The sequence below is a fragment of the Stegodyphus dumicola genome, chromosome 12 (genome assembly GCF_044657685.1).
Source record: "Stegodyphus dumicola isolate Sdum_Otavi_A_Nest chromosome 12, ASM4465768v1".
Taxonomy (NCBI): Eukaryota; Metazoa; Arthropoda; class Arachnida; order Araneae; family Eresidae; genus Stegodyphus; species Stegodyphus dumicola.
In genome coordinates, this window is record NC_140779.1 from 82,168,448 (window position 1) to 82,182,476 (window position 14,029).

Sequence of the window (14,029 nt, forward strand, 5' to 3'; positions counted from 1 at the left end):
GGCAAAATCGTACTGTCACCTATGTGATCCCCAAGGTTTTTACCAACAACAGGATTAATCTTGAATTCCTTGCCGCGATGAGTTTCATGGGCTTGTTCTGATGTCACACGAGAGACATTAGTCACAACAATAGCAACAGAGATGTCGTCTTAGCTAGTCTGCCAAAGGCATTTATTCGATATAATAACAAAATTGCCTCTGTTTAATAACTTTTGAGCTTCATCATTCACAAAAAACCCACACTTCATTACTTGCTAAATCAGGACATATTATTAATTTTATTGAAGCACAGTACGTACTTGAAAGTGCATTTAATGTACAAACTATACATACTAAATTTGTATGTTGTTGTTTGTATAAATTGCGTACACATGGTGTGGTTTGCACGCAATATACTACAAATAACATTGCACTGCTTAGGAATTCTTTGTTCAGCAAAAGCGGTACTGGTATGTTTAGTGTTATCCAAGGTTTTAAATGTAATCATCTTTATGTTATAGAATCAGAAGAAAGTTAATATTTAACTGACTAAAAAAATTCTGTTGCGCTTAGTTTAAAATTAATTTTTTATATTTCATTTTCCTTGCGAAATTTCACAATTTGCTCGGCAAAAATTTATTGAAAGAAAATTAGTAATTGATAGATTGCTAAAGTAAGAAGAAAGAAATTAATAATTAGTTCGCAAAATAAATACCAACTGCAAACGTTGTGAAATTAGCTGACAAGTGTTTTTTATTATTATCCCCCGATTTCTTTATGCATTCAACAACAACAACAACAACAACAAAAAAAAAAAAAAAAAAAAAAAAAAAAAAAAAAAAAACCTTCTGAGATGAAATTAATAATAAATGGCTGAAGAAAAAAAAAGGAAGGCGGAAATTATTGTGAATGAAAAGATTTTTTTCAGAGCTCAACTGAAATATATTTCTCAGGTATATGAAATATTTTTTAAATCCATTAAGATAGCTCTTTTTTGTTGCTTCATTTTCGTGAAGGGGAAAAAATTAAAACAGATTTGAAATTGATCGCCATTTATGAAAAATTTAATAAACATTTAAATGTTGTTATTCTGTTAAAAAAAAGATGTCTTAAAAATACCTCAAGGGCATAAACGTTTTTTGAGTCCTATGATAAAATGCTGATATATTTTTGAGAATTTTCAATGTTTAGTTATCTGCATATTACTAAGATTATACTTAGTATTGCTTAAATTAGGTCAAAAGAAAATGTTCTGCAAATTTGATTTAATTAGCAAAAAACTAATTACCATATTTATTAAAAGAGATAATTTTTTAAAAGAAGTGTTTTGCTTCTAAGCATTACAGTTGTTGTAATTTGACTTCGTACGAAAATATAATTGCCCTTAGTTAGTAATTAGCTTGGAGGTCATTTTCGCACATAAAAAAATCTTTCTTATTTAATAGCCATTCCTATTTCGAACTAACATTAAATATTCCCCCCTCCAATATCGCATTGCCAGAAAGGCTTGATACGTATATTGAAAACTGAACAATTTAGTTTTATGACTCTGTACATTTTACGTTTAATAACGTAATTAAATAAAACATTGCATTCATATAATATGAAAAATTATTTATCTTTGATAGTTTGAAATTTTTAATGCAAATCCCTATAGGCTACTAACCTGCGACATTTTATGTCAACATACAGTTTAAGCATTTGAATCAATTAAAAAAAAGCACTAATTTCAGTAATAACTCGGACAGCACGCTCTCAAAAGTAAAGGAATATTGTTGTGGAAAAAAAGAAGCATACCAATTTGAAACTAATTTTGCAAATCATCAAAACATATTACGGATTTTGAAAAATCAACATTATTCTGAAAGTTATGAAAGTGAATAATTATTTAGGCGTATTTTGGAATAATGTTTATAATAAACTAAATCTCACTATTGTAAAAAATATAATTTATCTGTGATAGATAATTAACTATTGTAAAATTAATATGTTACAATTATAATAGGTTTGTTATGAAATTAAATACTATGATTACAGGCATATAATTACAGCTTTTTATTATAAATTTCTAAACGTATTTGAGACAATTTGATTTTATTACGGTTTTTGAGTACTGTAATAATGTTATATATTATTTTTCATTATTTGTTACATTTTGTGTGACAATTCTGGGTAAAAGAAAGTTAGTGTAATTGAATTTTTGGCCATTTCTTGTACAAATTATAGTTTTCATGAATCTGAATTGATCGTCATTTTATTTGCGCAAATTAGGAGTAGCTATTAGGAGTTGAGAAATAGGTACATACTTCCCTGACAAGCTTTAAAAACATTGTGTGTCCCAAAGCCTAAGATGACGTTTCGACAACTTGGCTACTTTTACAGAAATGTTTCCAGAAAACGCATTTACGAAGCTGTAAGAGATTTTCCCCAAAGGTTCTGAAAATCGGGACAACACTATAAAAATACGGCTCCTACAAGTGCAGTTTGTTTATTTTAGTTTACTCCATGAATCAAGTCAGTAATCTGCGATATTTCTCGTACGTTGAAGGAAATTTCTTTCATCTCTGCATTCTCTGCAGTCTCCATGTTGTTTATTTTGCTGTGCATTGTTATTATTTGCAATAAATTGTCAAATTCTTCCTACTCATTTGGCGTAATTGCTTAAGAGATCTACAGGAACCCATAGCTAGCAATCATCGTAAAATTAACTTTTAGCATTTATAAAGTGTTATGAGATTAACTACAATAATTGTTTGTCAAATCATTGCAGTTTTCTGTGCTGATTTTCGATAGTCTATATTTCAGAGGTCACTAGAAATTTAGAATGGGAGAAACACGAAAACATTATCTCTGTCTCTGTCAGGAATCGAACCCCAGGATCTTCCCCTCGCTAACTGATCAAAACCACTCGCACCACGAGAGCACGCAAGGGGGAATACGATTCGTTCCTTGACATTTAAGTTAAAATATAAAATAAAAGCACTTCTAAATGTTGTAGAGAAGCTTCGTTGAATGTTAAAAAATTGTACTTATTTAATGGATATGTGTTGTTACACATATGTGTTCTATACCTCTTAATTGCGATCATTAGTTAAATTTTTCTAATAATTTGCCGAGATAGGCATTCATAACATATCCTGTGGATAGTTGAAAGCAAGCTCTTTAATCTTACAGTTTATAAGAAACTGAAAGTGACTAAGACATCTAATGGAGAAAATAGTTCTCAGCGTTTCCATTATATAAATTTCCAACGCAATAGGGCTGTCCAGGACTCTCATGACCTTTACTCAGAATACAGCGAAGATCATGTTACTGTGATAACTGGAAAATTACTGAATATGGGAGACGAAAGACACATGCTTCAGCATTTCTAGTTGATTGATGGGGCTAGACAGTGTGATCCTCCCAAAATGGATTTAGCAACGACTTAACAGCTCTTCCTACCTATCTATCGACGATTTGATAGATGAGACTTGTAGACGTTATCTCTAAGTTCAAGACATATGAAGGTCATAAGCGCAGTATATATATATATATATATATATATATATATAATTCTATGAACCCTCTCATGGCGATCACTGTCCTAAAATGGTCATTTTTGACAAATGATTTTTCCGAGAAAGAATAACTGAATACTGGCATTGCATATTTAGATAGACAAACTCTTTAAAGCGACCACCTTCACAGAAGACCCAAATATTCTGGAACTATAAGTGATTTTCTTAATCATGCTGAGCTGCTTACGTAGTGCAAAAATCAGTGGAATTTATAAAATTAACATTTATGTAAAAAACGACATCAGACGGATGTAGATTTTATACAAAACGTTATCAATTTTGGGAGCTACATAATATAATAGTACACTGAAGGAAATTAAAATGCTTATAATATCTTGAACAGAAATAATTTTTTTAATTAACCATCTGAAACTTTTTTACTATTTGTATTATTACACAAAAATGAATAACTGTAATAAGAATAGACCCCATAGAAGTAAAATGTGTAAAATAAACGGTTTAACTAATTATTTATGCTTACAAAGTTAACTATGAAAGATTTCTACTCATTAAGAAGACTTAAATGAGTCTGCAAATGTTCCATCTCTAATCTACAGTTAAGCTAGTTTTTGTATACTGACTTATTACATTGGGTTTTGATAACTCTCAGGGAAGATCGAATTTGTTTATCAACACGGAATGGTTTTTGATTTTGCACCATCATTTTCTATACTACTTTTTTTAGTTGACGCTTTCAATCAAGTTGAAAGCGAAGTTAAATGATCATTTGAAATAGCATCTAATTAGTAATATAATTTTACAAGAAATATTTTAAAACTCTTGCACGAAGGAGTTTTTAATCATTTAAGACCTATTAAAATTTAGAATGATATTTCTAAGATTAGTAACTAGCATAAGAGTGGCTATAAGATGGTTTTGATAAACTGAAGTACGGCAGATGCTTTTGAAAGTTCTAAGCTGAAGAAAGGAGGCTTACGACATTCTTATTCAGTAAATTTGTTTTGATTTTGCTTTATTTAATTATAGCAAAGTGCCAAAAGGCTATTTTTCTAAACGGGAAAGGTTGCCTTTATAAAGAACTTCTTAAGATAAACTGGCTCGTATCCACGTTACACATGGGTGAAATCACAAAATTGCCCACGCTGTCATTCCGTTCGTGCTTCGTTGGAATCAAACCAGGTCAAACTGTCAGTGTTAGTGACTTTACCACTCAGACGCTGGTGGCCCTGCAATAAGTCTGAAAAGCATTTTCATAATTATGCCGTCTTTAGTAACTTCATTTGATACTGAGTAAATAGATCTTTGAATTCTGATATCAGGATTCATTTCCTTTCGTGACATAGTTTTTCAAAGTTTATCCCCAAATGCTTCTTCGTCGAGGAAAATACACTCCGTGCAATAGCTTATTTTTTTATTGGATATCATATATAATTGTGATCGGTTTATTACTAATTTAATAATTAGGTTCTTACTTTGTAGAGTTATTAGTTATTTTGAAGCAGGAGATGTAAAAAATGTGAAATGCCCTCACTGGGACTCAAACCTGGGCCTCTCGAATACGCGCCGAGTGTGCTACCGTTACATAACGAAGGCATGCTAAAAGGAGGATGAAAATACCTTATATACTCCCCTTTTTAAGGGCGACTGGAGATTAGTAACCCAACTGCGAAATCCTGGTGGTGGACGAATGTAGGGTCACTAGGTTATTTTGAACAGGAGATGTGACTAAATGTGCAATGCCCTGGCCGGGACTCAAACCTAGACCTCTTCAATACACCCCGAGTGTGCTACCGTTGCACGAAGGCACGTTGTTACGAAGGCACGTTGGAAAGAGGGAAGCACCTTATAACGTATTGCACTAAAAAGGAAGTGAGCCTCCATGCCGAAAGAACCGAACAGACACGAAAACGAGGAAAATAATGTTCAATGCAACACATTTTGATGCGCAATAATAAAGAAGCTACTTTATACAGGGTTTCTCTCTGGGAATCGGAAAGTGTTAAAACAATCTTCTCTCAACAGCTTTTAAAACTGGTTCTTACATTCGATTTTATAGTTCACTGTTTAATTAATCACCAATTAGTTGTAAATATTCTGATTCGAAAATAAATCTCGTGTTTTATCGCTTATTTTACAGAAATGCAGTGAAGTATTTACATAACACAGCCTTAAATTAAAAGAACTAAGGAAACTACAATTTTCTTATTAATTTTACTATCCGTTTTGAGCTATCATTTTGAATAACGTATTTAGAGATTTTACCACTATAAGAATGAAATGATGCTTTTTAATTTTTCTAAAAACCGAGAGAAAGAAATTAATAGTTAACTATTCTCAAAATATCTCGCTTGTAATTTAATTTTAAATAAATATTTAACTTACGCAATACACTTAATTATTAATACATTAAGCTTAGCAGAAATTTACTGCCAGCACTAAATCGCAGCACTCGAGATCGTGTCATGTTGCTTGGAAAGTAATTTTCTGAAAAGTGAAATTTATGGATGCTATACATGCTGTGCTAAAAATAGTTTGCAAACAATTTCGGAGTTTTTAATATTTTGGCACTTGGCGTATATTTGTATCAGATATATTTTGGGTACGTTTAAATATCTTTTATATACATATGATTTAATGTTTATTTAGACATATTTAATATGTGCGAGTATCACATATTTAACAATATAAGAATTTTCTGATGGTAGGTACGTTTTTACCCTAGTATATAATCTCTGTTTGGTACTTACCAATTACATATAACATTTTACCAAAAACGTTCTTGACTTTTTCTTTATAGAGTTAATTATATATATTTCTGTCGCGATGCTTATTGCTGCGTAACTGTCTATACTATACAAATCTGTGCGCGTCTGTCTGTTGCATCATCTCCTCCGGAAGGGGAAGGAATTGAGTTTCGAGAGAAGTACGCCGCAGATCTCAAAAATTCGTGGGAAGCCATTTTGACCATTCTCATCTTCGTACGAGTTTAATCAGCGAAGATATTGTTTAAAAAACTCTGAAAACGCTAATTTTCGAAAAGTGTTTCCATTGCCCGCTTTCAAATCGTAGAATTTGTTAATTAAAAATTTGTATGTTTTACAAAATATGAAATAGAAGAAGCATTCCCAAACATTAAATATATGATTATTTATCATTCAAAATCGTGTTCTAACGTTGAAGAAAGCATGCGATTTCATGTCACGTCTTGCATGTCGAAAACGTTTCGTTAATGTCAGCATTTTAAATAAATATCTGTTGTTGGCAACCTTTTTTGTTTCAGATTAAGATAATTGAGAGAGTATGTTATTGCCACGTAAATTCCTTTACTAAATTTGAGAAAAAGTTGTTATATTACATTAAATTTAAATCATGACGTCATATGAATTAACTTTATAAGGTATTTTTTCCCTCCTTTCTGCATGCCTTCGTGGTGTAATGATAGCACACTCAGCTCGTATACGAGAGGTTCAGATTTGAGTCTCGGCGAAGGCATTGCTCATGTGATCAGTTTCCTGATATCGAAAATATTCTAAATGCCTTTATGGTGGTAGCCGAACTAAAAAGTGGTGGAGAATAATTCTTCACCACCAGGATTTCGCGATGGTATTTCCCCCCTCCTTCCAGCATTCCTTCGTGAGGTAACAGTTTATAAGGTATTTCTCCCACTTTCCTAGCGTGCCTTTGTGGTGTAGTGGTTCTGCACACTGGGCCGGTATTCCAGAGGTCCGTGGTTCGATTCCCGGCGAAGGCGGTTGCTAATTTTTCATCTTGCCATCTAAAAAAATACCTAATGTCTCTACAAGTTAGTACGCTCGGCGCATATTTAACAGCTCCAGGTTCGACTCCCGTGGAGAGCATTGGTCATATTTCGTTTTTCCTGAATGGGAAATCGTAATGACTCTACATTTTCGCCCGAACTAAAGGTTGATGAACGATGATTCTTCACCCCCGGGGTTTGGCTATTGGTTAACCTGGTCCCCAGTCGCCATTTGGGAGGTATATAAGATGTTTTCTCCCTTCTTTTGGCATACCTTCACGGTGTAGCGGTGGCGCATTCGAGAGGCCCCCAGGCTCGAGTCCCGGCGAGGGCATTGCTAATTTCTCATGTACTTCTGTTTCAAAATAAAATAATGACTCTACAGTGGCTTTCGAACTAAGAACGTGGTGGATGATGATTCTTCACCATCATTCTTCACCATTGTTTTGCAGCAATAAAATTATTTGCGTTGTAGTTGTTGCTTGCAAAGAATGAACTGATTTCATTGATACTGAAATATTTTTATACATTTGCGTTTCAGAGGTACAAAGAACGTATAAATTTTGCTTTAGCTGCAGCCTGCTCATCTGGCGGGCTTGTCCGCTATTATTTATAAAATTTTTGATACTTCATCTGGAATAATTTATTACACTTTTGATGCTAAATTACGACGAAGAGTAAATCTGCTATTAGTTGGTTTCATAGATAATTTCCTGTCAGAGGAATATGCTGGTATTATTACATTTATTGTTAAATTTATGTACCAAATTATGACTCTGAAGCTTAATATTATATTACTGTACCTACACGCTTTTCGTTATTTTTTAGGTTTACAAAATATTGGTACTTGCGTATTTGCCGATGCCTGGCAACCATATGGGCCAATATTGCTACTCATGAATCTGCCTTTCTTAGAGAGCTAGAAGCAATGCTAAACGATATTCTGAGCAGCAACGGTAGAAGATATTCTGGGTGCTATTCGTGGCATTATATCGGTAGGTAACGGATAGTGCACAAAATAACCGATATTTTCCCCATTATTTGAAAATGCCTTGTTTACATAAATTATCAATTAGAATTTTTCAGAAGCAGCAAAAAATTTGTTTAGAACACTCATTAATGTACAGCCTGCCGTTAAAGTTTTAAAATTACAGGAGGGCTTCCTGCACAAAATATTCTAAATATATACAAGATTTAGGCGTGTAAGATATTTGAGTATTTTAGTGCAGCGGTTTTCAATCTGTCGCCCTCGAAGCCTCCTTTGTAGTTCTCTTAAATTAAAAAAAATATGAAAGATTTCAGATTTTAACGGTCACCCAAAAGGGTTTGTTAAGAGTTTTTACGCTCTTGCTGAGCTTGCAGTCTACCAGTTTGGTATTACACTGACTCCTGCTAATCCATTTACTTTTGGCCTTTTAGCTTTATTATTAAGCATCATTTTCTTCACACTTACGCCATATACAATTTAAAAAAATCAAAAACATTTTAAAAGTAGCCTAGCAGCATTCGCTTAGAATTCCTGACGCGGTGTTATTTGCATATACTTTTCTATTTTTTATCAGTCATTTCCCAGTTCATCATATCAATGTTTGGTTTTCTTAGTAAGAAAACTTACAAAACTTCTTTTTTTTTTACAATTTTATTATTAATGTTTTGTAAGTTAAATTTATTAATTAAATATCATATTCTTCGTACTTACGCCACAAAAAATTCAATATAACGGCAAAGTCCCCAAAATATTTAAAAACAACATATCTTTAGAATTTTCGATGGGCAGTCTCGCCCGCTGAAGATAAAAATGTTTTATTCCTTACAGTGCTGCCAGTTCTCGCTTTCAAATCGTCAAGTTTGTTAATCAAAATTTCATTAAAGTTTTAAAAAATATGAAATATAAAATTTGAAATTCAAAATTCGGGTTTCTAAGTGTATATTCCAGGTTCAGGTAGAGGACTACGTTATTCAAAATTAAACGGCTCTAAATACCGTCGTTTTTCCACAATGCGAGGAACATACATACATTCGTGTATATTCTTCGTTATTTAATTTCTTTAAATATATACAAAGCGATAATATTTAATGGCAGCAATTTCAAACGTGATACAGCCGTTTATAGTAGACCCTGCAAAATATCATTTCCACACTAATAGCCCATTTGAGCTAAAAGTTTTAAAGTTTGGAAAATAGACAAGATAATCGTCTGTCTGTCTCGCAAGTCTTCCATTTTAGGAAATTTATTACTGTTTCGTGCGGAATTCCCACTCTTGGCAACAAAAGAGAAATTTAAAGCACTATGACTATGGTGCTCCTTACCAGCATACATCTATAGAGCAGCTGTGCAAAAATCGGCTGGCTTATTCATCTGATTAATGTAACTACATCATTTATTTAATTTTTAGTTAATATAATAAAGATTAGACTAGAAGAGAAACACGCTAATGTGACAATCAAAATCGTAAAAACAACCTTGTATTTAGCGTAGATATAATGAAACACTCAATCGATTTCGAGGGCAGCTAAAGGTCCCTCCTCATCAGGAGAAAGAAATACCTAGAAAGAAGAAAATAAAGGAGTCACAGAAACACGTGGTCCTTAAGTAAGTAAAAGTAGGCGGCCAGTGCAACTCTGATTAAAAATCTAGTTATAACCACGTGCAGTGCTGATAAGAACCACGTGTTTCTGTGACTTCTTTATTTTCTTCTTTCTAGGTATTTCTTTCTCCTGTTAAGGAGGGACCTTTAGCTGCCCTCGAAATCGATTGAGTGTTTCATTATACCTACGCTAAATACAAGGTTGTTTTTACGATTTTGATAATAAAGATTACCAAACTCTAATTAAGCTTGAGTCATTAAAAATAAACATAAATTTGCTCGATCAACTTAATTACGTATTATGAATAAAAGATTAAATACGAATTTTAATCAATATATTTATGAAATATAGCTATAAGGGAAATAATATACGTTAAAAATTGCTTTAAAAGAGAGCAAGATTGTTTCGCATAACATTCTAATATTCTAATTTACAAAAACGGTCCCCAGCGAGGGAAAAAAAAAAAAAAAAAAAAAAAATTAAAAACGCCGTCCTAATGGATTATACTTCTGAACACGGGTAGGTCAATCTGCTTTCGGTTATCTGGACAAAGCAGGCTAACTTCAGGAATATTTCGTATTTTCCTCCATGTGTACTAAAGACTGCTAGCACATTTTTTAGACTACTTACATTGTATTTACAGAGATATTTTACCTACAATTTTTGTGATTTAAGTGTTCCATTTGATTATCCTTATTTTTCGCAATCTCACTACAACGTAAATTTATTTCCCCCAAGACAATAAAAGCTTTTTAGTAGAGGAAGAGGTATTTTATCCCATTCCTCTTGAACAGCTTTCCAAAGTCCAAGAAGGATTTTAGGTCGACGTTCGCTTTTTAAAAGTCCTAAGCTCAAAACTCCGTGGATGATACATTAGGAGACTTAGTAGAACTATAAGTGAAAGGTATGGACTTGAAAGAGGATTCTTGTTCCTTTTTTTCGAGGAAATTAACAGCGGGTTTTGACGTGTGGCTGCTTGATTTGTCTTGATGCTATTCTACTAATTGATGTCACTGTGGGTAAAAAGAAGGTGCTTCATATTTGAAAAACTGGGTATAGAATATTTTCCTAATACTATATGGAGTTGAACTTAACAGTGGTTTGCACGCTCTTTAATTTTAGATTGCCGTTATGTCAAAAACCAGCAACAATCATAAATCCCTTTGGAAAACCTTCTTTAGATTCTTTAAACCATGTTCTAAGATTTGTTCTTCTTTTTGATGGCAATAAATGGATCTGTCTTTATTGCGGTCATTTTAATATACCCAAGATTCATCTATTGTGACAACATTTTTATATTTTTGTCAGAATAGTTGTTTTTCATAGAGAATTCTGCAGCGCGTTCTCTTTTCGGCGATATGTCGTGGAGACCTAAGATGCACATTATGGGTTTTCTCAAAGACTCATATCAGCATTAATCACTTTGTATACAGTTGACACTGAGAATTTTAATGATTATGCAACTTTCCTTTGACTTCGAAGATTTTCTTTTAACATTAACTTCTTACCTTTGCAACATTCGAAACATTCCAGTTGTAGGATTCCCCACTGTGTACTTCTAAGTTACAGATGACTGTGAAAAATCCTAAGAACTAGTAAGCGAATAATCGCTTGAGTTCGTGAGGTAGGAAACAACAAACAACAAGTGAGAAGGATGAAATAACCCTTTATTATTCCAACTACGTTTAACAAAACGCCGTCTTGGAGTAATACAATAAAGCCGACACTTGGGCTTGAACTTAAGAGAATAAGAATTAAACTAAACTAATCTTAACTAAAGAGATATAGTCGAAGCTATCAACATTCTAACAGAGTTGGCCCCTTAACGCTAATTGACTGCGAAGCTATCAAAGGCTTAAAGTACGGCCGAGCGTCTTACGAGAGAGTAGCCTAAAAAGGCGGACACGTGCTAGCCAGAATATCTGGCACCCCTCTCACTAAGGCTGTAGAACTTCGCTAGTTTTAAGCGGTCACAGCCGTAACAGTTACGAGATAAATTCTCAAAAAGCGTTAGACAAAATAGTCCGCTGGGCCAGTGAACATAAGCTCACAATTTCAAGAGCAAGAACAAAAGGAATGCTAATTAGCCCAGGAAAAGGCACGAGCGTACCCCGTACGTAAACCTTCATGCCAGAAACATACAATTCAAGAAACATTTCCGCTACTTGGGTGTGATTATAGAAGACAGATTCTCATGGCTCCATCACATCAAGGAACTTAAAGAAAGGCTGCATAAATTGTCTAATAATACAATGCGGAGAACAGCTGTTGCTAACTGTGGTGTCTCCTCGCAGATGCTCAAAATATGGTATGCCACAGTCGCTGAGCACATAGTTCTTCATGGCGTTTCCATATGGGGCGTCAATGTCACGATTAACATGCAACATGCATTGAACTCCGAGCAAAGACCATTTCTTCTGGGCATCTACAGAGGATTCCGTACCTCTCCTACATCTGCATTAAATGTATTGGCTGGGCTTCCGCCTCTGCACTTGATATTACAGAGCGAGATGGCTGTGGTGAGAATGACCAGACTAAAACAAGACTACTATTTGGAGTAAGACTTAATGTATCCTCGGAGTACGAGAATCACCTTGCCCACTCTCCTTCCCACCCTGCGAACTTCGATATAGAAGCAAACTGTAATCCTCTAAGTGCATTACAATCCTTAGCCATATATACTGATGGCTTCAAAGGAGAAATCGGGACGCAGGCCATCCAGGGCGGCCGCAGTAGACATTCCATTGTCAGAAGCATACAAAAACTATTAATTTCGGTTCCTGCAAGCCTGAGGCCACAGCTACAGTGGGTTCCAGCCCATACGGGGATTAAAGAAAATGAAGCAGCGGATATGATTGCGAAAGTTGCAGCCAAAGAAACACATGTGAGTAGCATTGGTGTGCCCCTTTCTGCACTCATATCTGAAAACTACTCTCAAATGTGAACTAATGAAGCAGTGGCAAAACTACTGGGGGAGGAGCACCACAGGCAGAAGACTGTATGATTTTCAACCAAAAGTTAACCACAATTTAAATAGCAGTTCTTCGCACCTCACACAGTATCTTACAAGGAATGGCCCATATATGTCCTGTCTTCACAGATTTCGCCTAAGAGACAGTGACTAATGTATTTGTGGCAGTACTGGTGACCCAGATCACTATCTGTTTGACTTCTCGCACACGGGAAATTCACATTTAAAAAGACCAACTGCAATCAATATGCTGGCGTGGTTCAAGAACACAATTAATAAATATACGCTCAGCCGCATTAGAGACTGCACTACCATTGCTAAAAGCGTTGGTAACAACCTGGAGTGACTTCTTTCCTTGGACACCGGGCCTTCAGAAGCCCACTCTGTATATATATTAAAAGCATTCAGACGTGATTCTAAAACTGCGTTCTGGTCGGAAGTGGTAAGTAGAAATTAAGAAGGGATAGGAAAGGAAGTTTAACTCAAAATTTAACTGTTAATAAAATTAAAATAATCCTTGCACTGTTTTTACTTGGATATTTATTTTGAACAATTTTCCTCCTTGAAGCCAAAATTTGACATTTTACGAATAATGTTCTTCAGAAGGAGCACAAACCTAGCTTTTGGTCCATTGTTTTTTTAATAGCGCCATTTTGCATGAAAACAAAATTTTCAAATAGCAGACGATAACTTGTACTTTCAAAAATATAGTTGCAGTTAAAAAAATTTCCAAGCAGGAGATTTTTTTTAATAGCAAAGCAAAAACTTAAAACTAAAGTGCGAACAACCTCTGTAACGCAAATTTTCCTTAGAAAGTCCACCACGAAACCGCTCATGCTTTGAGTAGATTGATGCCCATGTTATATGCTTTGTCGTATTTAAATGCAAATAAATAAACATCATTCGGTGTTTTGTTGTCCGGAATTTTCATGCGGTTTTTCCCATGTTCATTGTGCAACGTTAACTTGTAAACGTTTGTAATTTTTTTACGAGGTTTCAAATCAAAGCATCTCTTTATAAGACCAATAACTGCTTAACCACATCATTTCTTAATTTTCTTTATCTGAAATGTAGCTAGTTTTATTAGTGCAGGATATCATAAAAAATACACGGGTATCCTTCTTAAAATAAAGAATTTTAACTTTCCTTCACACAATACGTAGAGCATTATTTGTTTTCTTTCAAACAGACTGTTTTCAAACTGCAGAGTGG

The 14,029-nt window shown here is 34.1% G+C and overlaps 1 protein-coding gene and 1 long non-coding RNA gene across 4 annotated transcripts in view; one reads left to right on the top strand and one right to left on the bottom strand.

The window, feature by feature from the left end:
- Positions 1-14,029, top strand: part of LOC146993703 (uncharacterized) — a 371,536-nt gene that overhangs the window by 219,204 nt on the left and 138,303 nt on the right. The window contains exon 1 of one of the 2 annotated variants that reach the window (XR_015038242.1): positions 8,092-8,252. The exons of the other annotated variant lie outside the window; for it this stretch is intronic. This is a non-coding gene — a long non-coding RNA (uncharacterized LOC146993703). Of the gene's footprint in view, positions 1-8,091; positions 8,253-14,029 lie in introns of those variants that run through there. 2 annotated transcript variants of the gene reach the window in all.
- LOC118186875 (protein O-mannosyl-transferase Tmtc3-like) overlaps positions 1-14,029 on the bottom strand; it is a 512,127-nt gene that overhangs the window by 84,866 nt on the left and 413,232 nt on the right. The window lies entirely within an intron of this gene.